We start from the raw sequence: 15987 nt of genomic DNA on the forward strand, positions 1-15987 counted from the left end.
GTCACTGGGCTGGCCTCATACCTCAGAGATACAAGTGACTTCTTGGACAAAATCAGGGATTTTTCTTGGAATCCGAGGTTTCTACTGCTAACCTTAGATGTGTCATCCCTGTACACTTGCATTGATCACAGGGATGGCTTAAGGGCATTGAATTTCTTTCTCACCAAAAATAGACCCGCATGCCCAGAACATAACATCATGTTGTTGGATATGGTGACTTTTTGTCTTAATCACAATCTCTTCACCTTTAATCAAACTTTCTACCAACAGGTGCGGGGGGTAGCAATGGGGGCCAGCTTCTCCCCCAGCTATGCCTGCATCTTCATGGGCTGGTAGGAGGAGCTGGTCCTAAAAGGGACCCTTGGTGAGTGGTTTGCGAAACATTTTAGAATGTACAGGTATATTGATGACCTTATTTTTGTCTGGGATGGTACAAGGGAGGAGGCCCTTGAGTGGGTCAATATGTTAAACATCAATAACATCAACTTAGAATTTACCTGTACCGTTAGTCCAACTAACATCTATTTCCTAGACGTAGAATTGTACATTTCCAACAACACCATAGAAACCAAGCTCTACAGAAAAGAAACGGCTGGCAATTCCATCCTTCATTACACCAGCTTCCATCCTAAACATCTTATTCGAAGCATTCCCTACGGGGAAATGCTGAGAATAAAAAGGATTTGCAGCAACCCCGTAGACCTTACCATGGCCCAGCATGAATGCAAAGAACGATTCCTCGCACGAGGATATCCCATGCACATTATTCAAACTGCCATTGATAAAACAATGGAACTGGACAGAACCCTTCTTCTAGTTCCTAAAGCCAACAGAAATCCCCCAGCCTCTGCTTTGACCAAACCAGTCGAACCAGAAAGTGCCAGACTTATCGTGCCATACAGTATCCAAAAAGGCGCGATCGGCAAGATAATCAATCAAAATTGGTCACTAATACGCTCTGATCCGATAATTGGCCACAAGATGCCAGCCAAGCCCAGCATCACTTACAAGAGAGCCACTTCACTCCATAACAGTCTAGTTTCCAATTGTCCTGAAGTCATCCCATCCAAGGATTGGCTTAAAAGTTCACGGGGGTTTACCAAATGTCACACATGTAAAGCCTGTACTTACGGTATAAATAAAACCAGTTACCGTACAGCCTTCAGTAACAGAGAAATCAAGATTTCTAAATCTCTCCATTGCAAAACAGAGTACGCCATCTACATCTTGGAGTGTACCTGTCCCTTACGTTATGTAGGGAGCACTAAACTACCAGCTAGTGCTAGGGTATTACAACATATCAGAGCGATCAACAATTCTGACCCCACCTACCCAGTGGCGAGACATTTTCGTGAGGTCCACAACAACAATCTGAAGGACCTCCGATATTATGTCATCGACACCATTCCCAAAACAAAACAGGGAGGTGATAGGGAACGCAAGATGCGCATGTTGGAGACTAGATACATTCTAAACTTCAACAGTAAAAGCCCTGGAGGATTAAACAATACTGAAGATTTACATACATGTTTATGACTTACATCTTTGAGTTATACTACCCCCACTAAGAAATGTAGTGAAATTTTTTCTGTCTGCTGCTCCTGACACTTTTTGTTAACCAGCCCCCTGTATCCTTTTCCAATTTTCTCATGCATTATATTGTGCATCCGGTGCATTTAATTGAAAGTCTGTACCTGATAACCAAGTCTATATTCCGTTCTATCTAGAAATAGACTTTAAACTGTAGCCCAATGCAACTGCCTTATGTCTCTCACCCAATCCTACTTATTCAGGATTTTTTATCCCATTTTATTTTATTTTCAGGATTATCCCCCCCTCAATTTTGAGCACTTAGAGCACTTTATGCACTTTTTGTAACATCATCCAACTGTGTTTTGCCATTGATTGCTTAACAACACAATTGAAGGGTTTTTTTTTCTACCAAACGGCATTTAGGCCGATACTTTTCAAAATGACCAGTAACTACTAAATACGCATTGTGTAAATATATGAATTAAATATTGCTTGTATATATATGATCTTATATTTTTGTATATATATGTCAGAGAAACTATTTTTCTATCTCAAATGTATATATATTTATATATATATTTTTTTCACGATGGGATATTATTTATTTAAACCTTGAAATTGAAGATGCCATGCAATGTATGTATTTATACTGACAGTCATGCATTTATGCGTATACATTTTGGAAAACAACACAAATTTCTCTTTTCTCAATGTAAATCTTTTTTACGATGTTACTGGCATTTCTGTACAAATGTAATTGTTTGCCCTTCTATCAGTTGGCAAAAGCAACATTATTTGCAATTTTCTTGGTATTTTACAAAGCGCAGTCTATCTTTTAAATAGCGCTTAAATGTTGCTTGTTTACACTTTCTTTTATGTCACTTACACTTGCAATCACGAGTTTAAAGTGCTAGCTGTTTAAAAGGTCCAGTAGAAATGGTTAACGTTGTCATGTGATCAAGCCACTCCGGTGGTGAAACGCGTTATGGCGGACTCATGAAAGAATAAACGCTACTTGCTTTTTGCACATATTTTGGGCTTGTGTCTGCTTCCTTGGTGCTGACTGGGAATTCGTCGTTGCACCTAACCTTTGCAAGCAGCCTTTTGGATATATATATATATATATATATATATATATATATATATATATATATATATATATATATATATATATATATATATATATATATATATATATATATATATATATATATATATATATATATATATCTATTGCGTCAGCTTCTTCTCCTACGAGTTCCGTAGATAAAGACACGGCACAGCAACAGATAGCTTTCTCCACTGTTTTATTTACACACCATGTGCAAAGAAAAGTGCATCAAATGGACGGTCTACGCGTTTCGGCTCCTCCCTTCAACTGGACCATAGAGTCCCTTGGTCTAGACCTTATTTAAATACAGTGCTGTGTATAAGTACCCTCTACCATTTCCATGGTCATCTAGACCTTCAACCCTGTTCTTGGCTAGTACATACTCGTGGCCATTTTGTGAGTATTTACAATTATCGTGAAGTACGTTTGTCAAACCATTTACCATAATCAAAAATAAAGTATTTACAATCTCATAATTATCCACTTATTCTAATTGTTTTCTATATATAGTGCACTAATAACCATTTTCGTTCATTGCAGTAAAGTAATCGTTTAATACTGTATAAAGGGGAGGTAAACTCCTATTTCATTATTGTAATTAATTTCTCCATTTTTCAACCAAAGTGCTAATAAGAGTAAGAATGAAAGTAAAGGGGTTTCCTAAATGTATGCATAGAATTCCAAATTATGATTGATATTCAAATCTACTATTTACAGTTATATACATTTTTAGGTCATTTTCCACCCTTAACTCATCTTGTTTGATTCTTAGGATGTATGAGAATATAATATCTGTGAAGTACTTTATCAAAAAACCATTCTCTATCCCTTTAGGCATCAATTGGTTGTTGATTTTTACCTTCCCCAATTATTTCTTATATTTAGATTGAGATTTGTCAAGATTAGATAAACTCATGATGGTTTCAAGTATGTACTCTGTCCAACATCCCACATTTTATTATATACATTATATACAAAACTCCACATAGTTCTATAGTGACGGATTCCAGTCATATATTTTCATCAATACTGTCTATGTAAATTTACAGATGTACATGTAATTCGGCATCCAAATTATGGCCAAACGGCACCTCGGTTCCCATACTCAATATCATCCTGGATTCCAGTCGTCTCAATTGTACAGTTTGATCACCGCCCCTCTCTGAGATTTTGCTCATCTTGATCCCTGAGTACTTTAGTAGGGCGGGATTGCTCTGATGATATTGAGCAAAATGTGTGGCCATCGGGTAGCATGGGTCCTTGTTCCTAATGGCCCTCAGATGTTGAAGTATTCTCAATTTAAGTTTGTTCACAGTGCTCCCGATATAGAACTTACCGCAAGGACACTGTAGCCTGTAGACCACACATTTTGAGTCACATGTAATATGGTCTTGAATAGTTTCCGTTTTGCCATTTTGTAGTTTGTAATTTTTGATGTTTATTCCATGCTCACAGGCTTTACATTTGTGGCATTTCCAAAAGCCTGGTGTTGTCAGCCACGTCTGTTTCCTCTCTTCCCTTAATTCCAAATGGCTCTGTGTTAATATGTCCCTTAGGGAAGAGGTCTTCCGATACGTGATAGTTGGATTTTTTGTCAAGGTTTCTTTTAAAGTGTCATCTAAGAGTAGGACTTGCCAATGTTTCTGGAGGGCTTTCTTCATGTTGGTACTTTGATTATTGAAGTCCATAATGAGTCTAGTTATCTCATTCCCTTGACTTGTTTCATGTTCCTGATTGATCTTTGGTCTCTTGTTTTTCGGAGTTAACAACTCATTCCTCTCCTTCAAATGCATCCTACTTCGTGCAGAAGAAATTACTTCCTCCGGGTATCCCCTTTCTAGGAATCTGGCGCTCATTTTGTCGATTTCCTCTGTTAGATCTTCCTGTTCGGAGCAATTCCTCTTCGCTCTCAACATTTGGCCATATGGAATACTCCATTTTAGTCTCATGGGGTGTCCACTATTTGCATGTAGAATGCTTTTACATGCAGTCGGCTTCCTGTGGTTTTTGGAGCAGAGTTTGTTGTTTTTCACAGAAATTTCCACATCTAGGAAGATCAGAGAGTGAGAGCTGATTGTTGATGTGAATTTCAAGTTATATTTGTTATTGTCTAGAGATCCGATGAAGTTTTCCAGTGAGTTTTCATTTCCGTCCCATATGACAAACAAGTCGTCTATGAAACGACACTAAAGCCTTGGTCTCTTTTTATCATGTCACTCTCCCAAGCCCCCATTAGAAAGTTTGCATAAGTGGGTGCAAATGATGTCCCCATAGCGGTCCCCTGCTTCTGGAGGTATGTCCCCCCCAAGAACAGAAAAGCATTATGGGTCAAACAGTAGCGGAGCATGTCAAGTAGCATGATTGTATGTTCAAGTAAGTTCACAGAACGTGCTTTAAGTACTTGCTTTACTACCTCAATGCCGTCCTCGTGGCGAATTGAGGTATAGAGCGATGCAACATCAATGGTTGCCATTAGATAAGACGGTTTCCATTCACATGTGGTGATTTTTTGTAAAAAGTCCATTGTGTCCCTTAGAAAAGAAGGTAGGCTTGTCACATAATTCATAAGAAAAATGTCTATGAACCTTGATGTAGATTCCAAAAGGGATCCTATCGAACTCACAATTGGTCTCCCTGGTGGACATTCAAGTGACTTATGAATTTTCGGTAAAAAGTATATAGTTGCCATGATTGGATTGTCGGTTTTCAGGTAGCTATACTCATCGAAGTCCAATAGACCCCTATCCTTCCAGTTCAGTAACATAGAATGATACTCACTTGTCCATTCTTCTATAGGGTTTGTGATCAACTTTTCATAGTGTTCTTGGACTTTCAATTGTCTATTTGCTTCCTCAATGTAATTTGAAACATTTTGTATGACGAGGTTGCCCCCTTTATCCGATGATTTAATAATTATCGATGTATCATTTTTCAATTCAATCATGGCTGTATATTCTTTTGGAGACAGATTTTGTTTTTTCATTTGCCCATTTCTTACAGATTTATCTGCAATTTTTGTTATTTCCTCGACCATAAGTTCTTGGAATAGATCCACTTTGTTACCTGGTGGAAGCTGCGGGCAGAATTTTGAACTTCTTTTCAACCCGCTATTGCCTCCTAGGTTTGTCGTTATTCCAATGTTTTTGCAAAAGTTAATTTCCATTTCCGGAGTTATTGTGTTGTCCTCTTGGCTAGTTGAGGGGACATCTTTGATTGATGCCAAAGTTATCATTGCTGTTAAATCCTTTTGTGCGACAGTTGATGTAATTTCATTTGTTTTCGGAACATATGGTTTTTTATTGCTTTGATTTTTTTCGGCAAAGTATTTTTTCAATTTCACTTTTCGGCAGAATTTGTAAAGATCAATGCGTGCGTTGGGTACATTTATAGTTTTTGTTGGGCAAATTGAAAGACCTCTGTTTAAGAGTTTCAATTGTATATCTGACAATTGTTTATTGGATAGATTTATAACTATGTTGTTGGATATTGACATTTTCATAGCTACTTTTGCTTTCCTTTGCCTCGCTTTGCTTTTACTTCTTTTTCCACCCCTTCTGGTTTTTGGTTTGTCGGGGGTTTCTTCGGTGGACGTTGTTCCCTTCCCCAAGCATTGGATCTGCCTCTTCCTCTTTGTCGCGTGACCATGTGTGCTAATTTGATCTCCCCCCGAAAATCCAGTGGTGTGGCGGTGGATTCTCCCTCAATGGAGCTCACTTCCGAACTATCAACCTCCTCCGTTGGTTCATTGGCTCTATCCATGTTCTTATCCATAGCAACATGACTTCTTAGGGTGTCATATTTACGGGCGAATGTATAAATTTGTCCGTTCATATAGTCCAACCTATCCCTGGTGAATTTATTGGCCTTTCTCTTCTCCACCTCCATTTCATGTTTAGCCACCTTCTTTTCCATGTTCTCAATTGCCTCTTTACTTTCCTCAGATGTTGGAATATCAGCGAGCTCTGATTCTAATGCCGTTATTGTACTCATGATCTTTTCTAATTTCCTCTCGGCATGAATGATTAGAGTTCTCATTAACTTGAAGGAGCATTCATTTGTATCTGTCTGCCATAGTTTAATCAAGTCTGTATCCAAGTCATTTAAGGTTGGCATTATAAGGATCCTTAGACCTCGCAGGATCCTCTTGATCTCAATGTATTTTTCTAAAGATGTTTTTTCTCACCATTTATTGATTTCTTGGATTCGCTGTATTTGCAGTTCTCTAACCATGTTTGCAATTGTTCTTTCCTTTGTTCTTTCTCCTCCATCCCCTTTGGCATCAGTGGTCATTGTAGGGGGATTATCGTCATTCAGAAGCTCGCTCGCCCTTAATTGGCGACTCCTGGATTCATCCGCCATTTCTTGAACTGTGCAGGGTTGATTTAATAATTCTCTTATTGATACACTGTTTCTATGGCCAAATGAGTGTTGTTTACTGTAATTTATCAAGGATGGTCAGCTCCCTTATCCCAAAGTGTGCTGAATCCAAAGGAACGTGTCTGTTGCTTCCTGCTGAACACACTGTGTTCATTCGGTTTCCAGTAATGCTGCACGGCCCCTTTAAGGAATCTTTGTTGTTGCCGATGACGTGTTCTCTCGGCTTCCTTCCCAGGTTACTTGCTAATCCTCCCCGCTAACCGCGGGTATAGCCAGGCTTTGTGCGTTTATATATATATACATGTATATATATATTTCCTACTGGCGGTCGCCAGTAGTTAGTTATAGTTAGGATTATTTTCAATAGGAAAATCGTAACATTCTATTGGGAATACCTTTGGCACCGGTTGAGGAATCTGCCTGAAATTTTCCTCAAATTTGCCTTGCGGCGCTCCGGTCCTTCCCTGAAAGTTTGAGGGGGATTCGCGAGTTCGCGCGTGGAAAGCTGATTGGCTCTCGGGTGTCTGTAAACATTCCAAACAGTCTGGTGCGGCCACCATCTTGTGTCTCGGTAGGATCGAGACACAAGAGGTGGCAAAAACAAAGGGGAAAATTACCAAAAGGGGGCAGGGTAGACCCCCTTGACCCCCTAGGTTTGATGTGGGGGACATAAAAGGGCCCCGCGGGGCAAAAAATATATATATATTTTTTTCGATTTGCGCGGGGGGAGCGCCCGGTACGCGCACCGCGGAGCATACCGGGGAGCGTACCCTGGAGAAAAAAGAATGACAGAGGCAATACTGCTACAGAGATTCCACTGGCTGTAGCTCCTCCCTCCCCCCTCGAGGTCGACGATGGCGGCGGCCGGCGTTTTGCTGGCGTTCTGTGGCTCCTGTTCCTGCTCTGACCTTTGTTACGGCTCTTGCTAACCTGGTCCCTGAATTCCGACTACTGACTCTCGACTCGGATAACAAAACGGAGGGGGATGCAGCAGCGTTAAATTTTGTGATCCCGTTTATGGACGTCCTTGAGGGCGCATACTACAGTGTATCGATTCGTGCTACAGAGAGCTGAGGTGAGCTTGGGAGCACGGATATTGAAGCGGCTGTGCATCATTTTAAGACTCCCAGACTTTATGGAGGCACGGGGCGACTGAGTCCTGATGTGCTTAATCGCGTTTGAAGCGTGAGTTAAAACACTGGCACGTTTTCTCAGGGGAGGAAAGTCAGCCTCTTTGCCTACATCAATATCCGTATATGCTACATACCTTACTTATGGAAAATTGAATAGCTGAACAGCACTATACCTATCACAGCCACAACTCTGACTCAGGGCAAATTTACCGAACGGACGCGCAAGCAGGGGCAGTGAAGTCCGTGCTGCGGACGGACCTCCTCCACAGCGCAAGCACCACCACAGGCTGCCGGTACCCCCGCCACCACGACAAGAGAACTACGCGGTGGCTGAGCAGGGGGAATACAGCCCCCACCATTCCTTGCGGCTGACCCTGCCCCCGACTGGTGACGCGCCCGGAAGGCGCAGAAAAAGAAGCGGCTCCTTCCACGTCGCGGGACGCGCCAGATGATGCCCGAACTAAGGGTGGGCCGTCTGTGGCCGTTCGGGGACGATCAGGGACGGGATGGGCCATATCCCTAAATACTCCCCACAAAGGACTATCGTTATCTACAGAAACACCGTAAGAGGAGCTCTATTATTATTCGAGACTGTTTGACTCTGGGGTGGCATATTGTATTCCTTGTATAGTCAATAGTACCACACATATAGCCCACATGGGGAAACAAAAAGCGATGGAGGGGGGAGCGTGTCAGGCAATGCCTCAAAGCTTCGTAAGGGGAAGAGACCAACTAAAAAGGCACCCGAAGCTGCTGCCACTGGTATAATGGATCGTATTGATACCCTTGTGGACGAATGTAGGGAAATCCTTGTTGTTGATCACATAGTGCCTGCTGTGTCTGATAAGGGTGGGGACACCTTGGATTCATCTAATGTTTCAACTGAACATCTCAAAATACCAGTTATGTTTAAGGCAAAAAGGAAACGTAAATGCAAGGAAAGTATGGATATGCCAACTGAGGTCTGTTTAACCGCATCTAACAAATCTGCTAGTATAAATGTAAATGTAAATGTAAATGTATTTGAGCTTATATAGCGCACAGCTACCCACAAAGGGTTTCCCGGCGCTTGCTTAGGGAACCCGTCCTGGTATTCCCCTGTGAGATAACCCCGGCAGGGTATCCACAAGGTGAAAGCCAGGCATCCCGCCGCGAGGGGCCGTTGTGGAGATTAAGCAAGCTATTGCCCAGAGTCGCAGAGTGTGAACCCGTGAGTTGAGAAGGCACCGGAGCGAGAATTATCGAGTCCGTGGAATTTTTGAGCCCAAGACCCGCCGAGGCGGGGAATTGAACCCTGGTCCAGGGCCGATCTCAGCTTCCGGGTCTGCCGCCTCTAACCCCTGAGCCACACTTCTCCACGATAGTATAGTGGATATGGTTACCCTCGCTGATTCTGAGTGTGAGATTGAGCAACAGGCACAAGCAGTTCTTTTAGGTAACAGGTATGCAGTACTGGCTGAGGTCCATAACGAGCCTCCTTCAAGTAGCAACAACTTCAGCAGTAGGGATAAGTCACTGCCGATGGATGTTGATACTTTGTCTAATCTTGTCATTTTATTAAGAGATGAAATAGAGGCATTGAGGTCATTGATTGTTAATCTAACCTCTATGATTATTGACAAAGGCGAAGTTGTACCTAAACTAAAAAATAATGTGGCTCAGCCTGTATGTAATCTATCCCTAACAAGCACTGGCGATGCAAGAAAGGAACTCCTAGTCAAAACTTTGAACCAACCTAGCATCCAGAGACAGGGGAAAGCAGCAGGTCTAAACACCGGTTGACTAGCCCTGAAAGTTAGGGATGTAGGCTTGTCTACCCAAGGCCCCAGAGGAGAGAAGAGTGGCCAAACAACTAGACAAAATACCATTGGCCCAGTTGGACCCCAATTATACTCGGCTAAAGTGTCTGGGGGACCATTAATTCTAGGGCCTAACAAAACGGGATTTAAACCGAGCAGCCTCTATGACAGAGTACCCTATACTAAGAACAAAATATACATGACTAATGTCCCAAAATTAATAAAAGGGACATATGGCATTAGTGAGCACCCGGACTCTCTGACCAACAAAGCCATTCACTGGCTGCGCCACATCAGTGGCTGTCGTTCGGTGATTAGGGAGGACATCGTTGAGGTGAAAAGATTGAGCTCCCTAAACTTAGCTTATGACTCTATAGAGTTAACTTTGAAATCACCATTCCTTGCAGAAAATCTTTTTGCCCTAGAGTTTAGAAGCAGTGCCCCACGCCAATCTCAGATTCAGCTAAGGAAAACATGCCCTCACATTACAGTGTCCACTTTTGTAGCTCCTGAAACACTGGGGGGGAAGACTAGCTCTGGTCTAAACAACATCGACTGACAATCATTGGCGCCCCAGATAGGAAGGAAGTGCTAATTGGATGGCACATGATGAAAGCAAGGGTATGTGCCCATTGATAAGAAATGAGATGATTGGGTCTGAAGTGTGTGTTGCTGCTTCTACAGTAAGCCCTAACTCTGAGAATGTCCCTGTGAGAGTAGATGACACTGATGCTAATCGTCACGAAGGTTTGCTAAGCGAAACTGAACAAGAATTGTCTGAGGATAACTATGTCAACCCTCTACTGAAGGCCCCGGTTGGCATCGTGGACAATGTGGGGAAACTATTTTCATGGAACATTGCTGGGTTGTGCTCTAAACTGGACTCTGGAGACTGGCTTTGTTTTGTTAATTCTTTTGATCTATGTATATTTCAGGAGACTTGGTTATGCGAACCATCCTTTGCGCAGGGATACTTGAACTACTCTGTGCCTGCTCTAAAAGGTCCAAAGGGGAGACCAATGGGTGGTCTAACCATTTGGGTCCGTCAGTCCCTAAAATTAGCTGTCAAGGTAATAGACACCAGCCATAGAGACATTCAACTAATCAGAATGAATTCAGGCACTTTGGGATCGCTCGACATCTACAATGTCTATGTAAGGAGTAACAAGGGTGGGAGGTCAGAGGTTTTAGCGGCCTTGGGTTCCCTCCTTGATACCCACTCACAAGATAATAACATTGTCATTGCGGGTGACTTTAATCGAACTTTTGAACCCTTAGCCATAGATGACGATTTCCCTGGGGACGAAGAGGATTGGCATTGGGGAGTCCCAAAATTAGAGCTGAAATCAGCTGTACGCTGGACCGAGGATGTGATTAGTATGAATGCCTTATGCTTCGAAAAAGGTTTAAGAGCACTAAATGGAAGGACATTGAGTGATAAAAATGGGTCTATGACATTTGACAATGGGCTGCATAAAAGCAGAATAGATTATGTACTCTGTAGTTTGAAACTATGGCCGCTGGTATGTGACATGGAGGTTGTGTGGAGGAGTGAGAGTGACCATAACCCTCTGTGTACAGAGCATAAATGGTGGTCACCTACCAACGGGCCCATAGGCCCTAATGCCCTTGCACCACCCTTAACTGTCCCAGCAAATGACACGCGTAGGCTAAGATGGGTAAATGTAGCGACCAACCAGCAGGGCATTGCTAACATCAACACTGAAGCCGATAAAGCGATACTAGCCATGGAACACAATAATTCTTCTAGTTCTGGGTTGAGCAGCGTGGTTGAAATTCATGATACTCTCTTTTGCGCAATCAAAAACCACTTCTTGAAGCCTGTGAAGGGCAATGGAGAGAGAGTCCCTAAGCATGCAAAATGGTACAATGCCCACTGCAGGGACGCACAAATTGCCCTAGGTGCCCTAGGGGAGGGAGGCCATGGCTATCCAATCTGCTAGAAAGGAATATAAAGCTAGTATAGTGAAGGCAAAGAAAGCCTGGGACGAGCACCACTGGTCCGAATTAAAAAGAGCTAGTGATAGGAAAGACTCTAGACTGTTTTGGAGCATTGTTAAGTGGGGTGGTGAGGGGACACCTGAACCCCCAATTAACAATGTACCGGAAGAAGAGTGGGTAAAATTCTTTAGAACACAGTATGCCAAGGCAAAACAGGTCACCACTGCAGTGGACATAAGTCCAACCCACTCCAAAGATAACTCCTTCAGTCTTAAAGAAATCTTGGTGGCCTTGAGCTCTGTGAACAGTGGGCGCGCCCCTGGTCTAGATGGTGTTCCTGCCGACGTCTTTATTAACGACAAGGAACGTTGGTGCAAGTACATTTACCTTCTTATTAACACTATTGCTAAAGGTGCAGAGGTACCGACATCCTGGCAGGGAGCAGTAATTATACCAGTGTTTAAGAAAGGTGATCAATCCCAGCCCGGCAACTACAGGCCGATAAGCTTCATCGATACCATCCAAAAGATAGTAGGGCGTGTGATTGTGAACAGGCTCCTTGACTGGGCTGAGGATAATAACGCTTTGTCACCGTTTCAAGCGGGATTCCGTAGGTCCACAAGTACGGTGGATCAGGTATTCCGCTTTAACCTGCTGCAATGGAGGACCGTGGTGCTGGGCGGGGGTAGCCTATATGTGGCTTTTGTCGACTTACGGGCTGCCTTCGATCTAGTACCACGGTCGAAGCTGTGGCCTGTTCTCAAGAACCTGGGTGTACCAGATGAACTATTGACACTGATAATGCGGCTCCATGAAGTAACCTTTGCTAAAATCCAGTGGGGGGGGGGGGCAGGGCATGGTGACAGCGGATTTCCCGGTTGAGCGGGGCGTCCGGCAAGGTTGTTCAATGGCTCCCACTCTCTTCACACTGTACATTAACGGTGTCGTATCCCGCATGTTATCTGCGAAGGTGGATGCTCCCTCATTAGCTGGCATAAAAATGCCTATTTTAATGTTCGCAGACGACACGCTCATCCTATCAAAGACCCCAAGTGGTTTACAACGTGCACTGTCTATCTTTGACCTATTCTGTGGGGAGCACGGCCTAGAGGTCAATGTGACCAAAACTTATGATTTTTAATCCCCACCGCAGTTTTAAATCTAAAATTATCATGAATGGTCGTCCTCTAAAGGTGGTGAACACTTTCACGTATTTGGGTATTCACATTTCAAATAAGAACAGATGGTGCCAGCACATAGACATCGCTACATTGAGGCACAGGCAACTATCAGGTGCTATTAGCTCTGAGCATAGAAAATCCCTGACGAAACCTGTAAAGCCTGCCCTTCAGGTATATGAAGCAAAGGCTCATGGCTCTGCACTTTACGGTGCTGAGCTATGGGGTTTCGAGAAGGTGGCTGCACTACAAACTTCAGAAAATAAATTCTTCCGGGCAATAACTGGTGTCCCTTAAAGTACTCCCTTGCTGCCCCTTAGGTACGATCTGGGCAGAAAAGCGGTTACAGATTTGGCCAGGCTTCGACCGATTCGGTACTGGAGAAGGCTTTGGACCACGCCTGAGCTTTCCCATTATGCTGAGGGGGTTTTAGACATCATCAAAGCGGATATATTCCATAAAATTGGGTGGCTGAAATCGCTGAAAGCAACTCTGACTGAGCTTGGAATGAGTTTGCTTTGGGTAGACCCAGCTGGAGCAACATTCCCTACTAAAAGCGCTCTAATAGAAATTTATTGGGAAAAGGTAGCCTCCCGGGGCTGGACTAGCTCTAGTACAGGATCTATGGCCGAAGGATTCCTAGAGGCTAAGTTGTATCCTTCTTTGAAACCCTACTAGACCTGGCGATAGAAAACTTTTCTTCCAACTGAGAGCAGGTGCAATCCCCCTTAGATTTTTGACAGCTAAATGGGAAGGTGGGCTGAGCGATAGTTGCCCTGCTTGTGGTTCCGCCAAAGAAACAACTGGCCATTTCTTATTTTCTTGTACAGCCCATTCTGACCCAAGACGTGCATGGTTAAGACCAATGTGCAAGAATTTGGGGACTACCAGTAGTGCATTTGCCTTGCGTATTATATGCACCAGCACTGCAACATGGATATCAATAGCCACAGCCAAGTATCTTGGATGGGCATGGTTGATTAGACAGAGACTGCTAGTCACTTGACTATTCTCTGTCTGGATATTTTGTCTGCGTGTTATATCTATGTTTTTATCACAAAACTGTTTTTATTTAGGTGTTTTTTAACTTTTGTATTATTTTTAAATAATTGCTAATTTTGCACTGTATAAAACTTTCAAAATTGGAACTGTACATCGAGTCATAAACTGTAAATAGTATGCTTTAGTTCTTAATATAATTGATTGTAAATGTAATTGTACTTTTACATTTTAGAATGTTCCTGCTTTTATGAGTGAAATCTCGAATAAAGCATACTTTGACTTGACTTGACTAGAATGACAGAGTTTTTAAACAATGTAGTTTTTTTTATAAATTGGAGGTAGTTCTAAAAAGAACAGTTTTTTTATTCTTTTTGTTGTTTTATATTTTTTTGATTGTTTTTTTGAACGTGTTTCGGACAATGGATCCTCAGGTTCCAATTCCAGTGGCAATAGAGGATCCAGACCACGGAGAGGAGGATGGAGACAGAGGAGACCGCAGTTCCCCAGACAACGAGGATGGAGAGGTTACCAACCCCAACCACAATACCCACAATACATGGGCCCACCTCAATTCAACCCTTTCCAATACGGACCTCCACCCGGTGGACAAAACTACCAACAATGGAACCCTGACTACAATGAGGGATATTACGGCCAACAACAACTTTTTTTGGGCACGCGCCCCACAACACGGGGAAGGAACCGGAAAGGCAACAACGTTGCATGGGAAGACCAGGACCGATCCAACTCCCGAACAACCAGGAGCATGACCGGATCCCTCCCGAACCAGCCATCAACGAGCAAGAGGGGGACCTAGTAGTCAACCTTACACCTTGGCCCTTGACAGACACACAAAGGAATGTGTTAAACAAAGGACTGGGTTTTGTGCCTACTCAGAAACCAGATGTCTTCAAATTGAATATAGAACTCCAGGAATTCACACGAAAGCTGAAATTACAAGCCTTTTTTCAAGATAAACCACCGACCGCGGAAACCACGGACACAGGCTTAAAACTGAAGTCAACCTTTACCCCTCCAGACTCTTCTATGCCAATTGAACTGTTAACTTTCGAGAAGGCTATCATCATTGAAGTTAGCAAATTGAACTTAAGGGATAACAACGTTTTTCACAACACCAGTGGAGAAGAACAAAAGGCAATCAGAGAGCTATCTAACAACAAGGAGTTGGTCATAAAACCGGCAGACAAAGGCGGAGCCATCGTCCTAAAAACCTTAGAAGCATACGATACTGAATGTATGCGGTTACTGTCAGATACACGGAATTACAAGGTCCTATTGGAGGACCCTACAGAAAAATTACGTATCAGGATTGGAGGTATGGTAGAGGAGGGTTTAGCTCACGATTGGCTAAGTAAGAAAGAAGCAGAATTTTTACAACAACCCTCACCACGAATCCCATACTTTTATTGCATTCCAAAGATCCATAAAACATCAACAACCCACCTGGTAGACCCATAGTATCAGGGATAGTCTCCATCCTTGAGCCACTTTCTAAATTCGCTGATGCCTTTCTACGCCCGCTGGTACAGTCCACTGACACCTACCTGAAAGATACGAAGTCAGTCCTACAGTTACTAGAGGATAAATCTTTTGATCCCACGAAACAACTCCTGTTGGGCTTAGACGTGGAGAGTTTATACACTAGTCTGCCACATGATGAGACACTCCAAATAATTGAGGAAGTACTGTTCACCAACCAATGGAAATACCAAACACCGCGAGGCTTAGTCCTTGAATGCATCTCCCTGGCACTACAACATAATTTTTTCCAATATAACAAGACAATTTACCTACAGAGTCACAGCACCAGTATGGGCAGTACTTTTTCTCCAAGTTTTCCAGATTGTATGTCCACCTTCTAGAGCAAAACA

The sequence above is a fragment of the Lissotriton vulgaris genome, chromosome 6 (genome assembly GCF_964263255.1).
Source record: "Lissotriton vulgaris chromosome 6, aLisVul1.2, whole genome shotgun sequence".
Lineage (NCBI taxonomy): Eukaryota > Metazoa > Chordata > Amphibia > Caudata > Salamandridae > Lissotriton > Lissotriton vulgaris.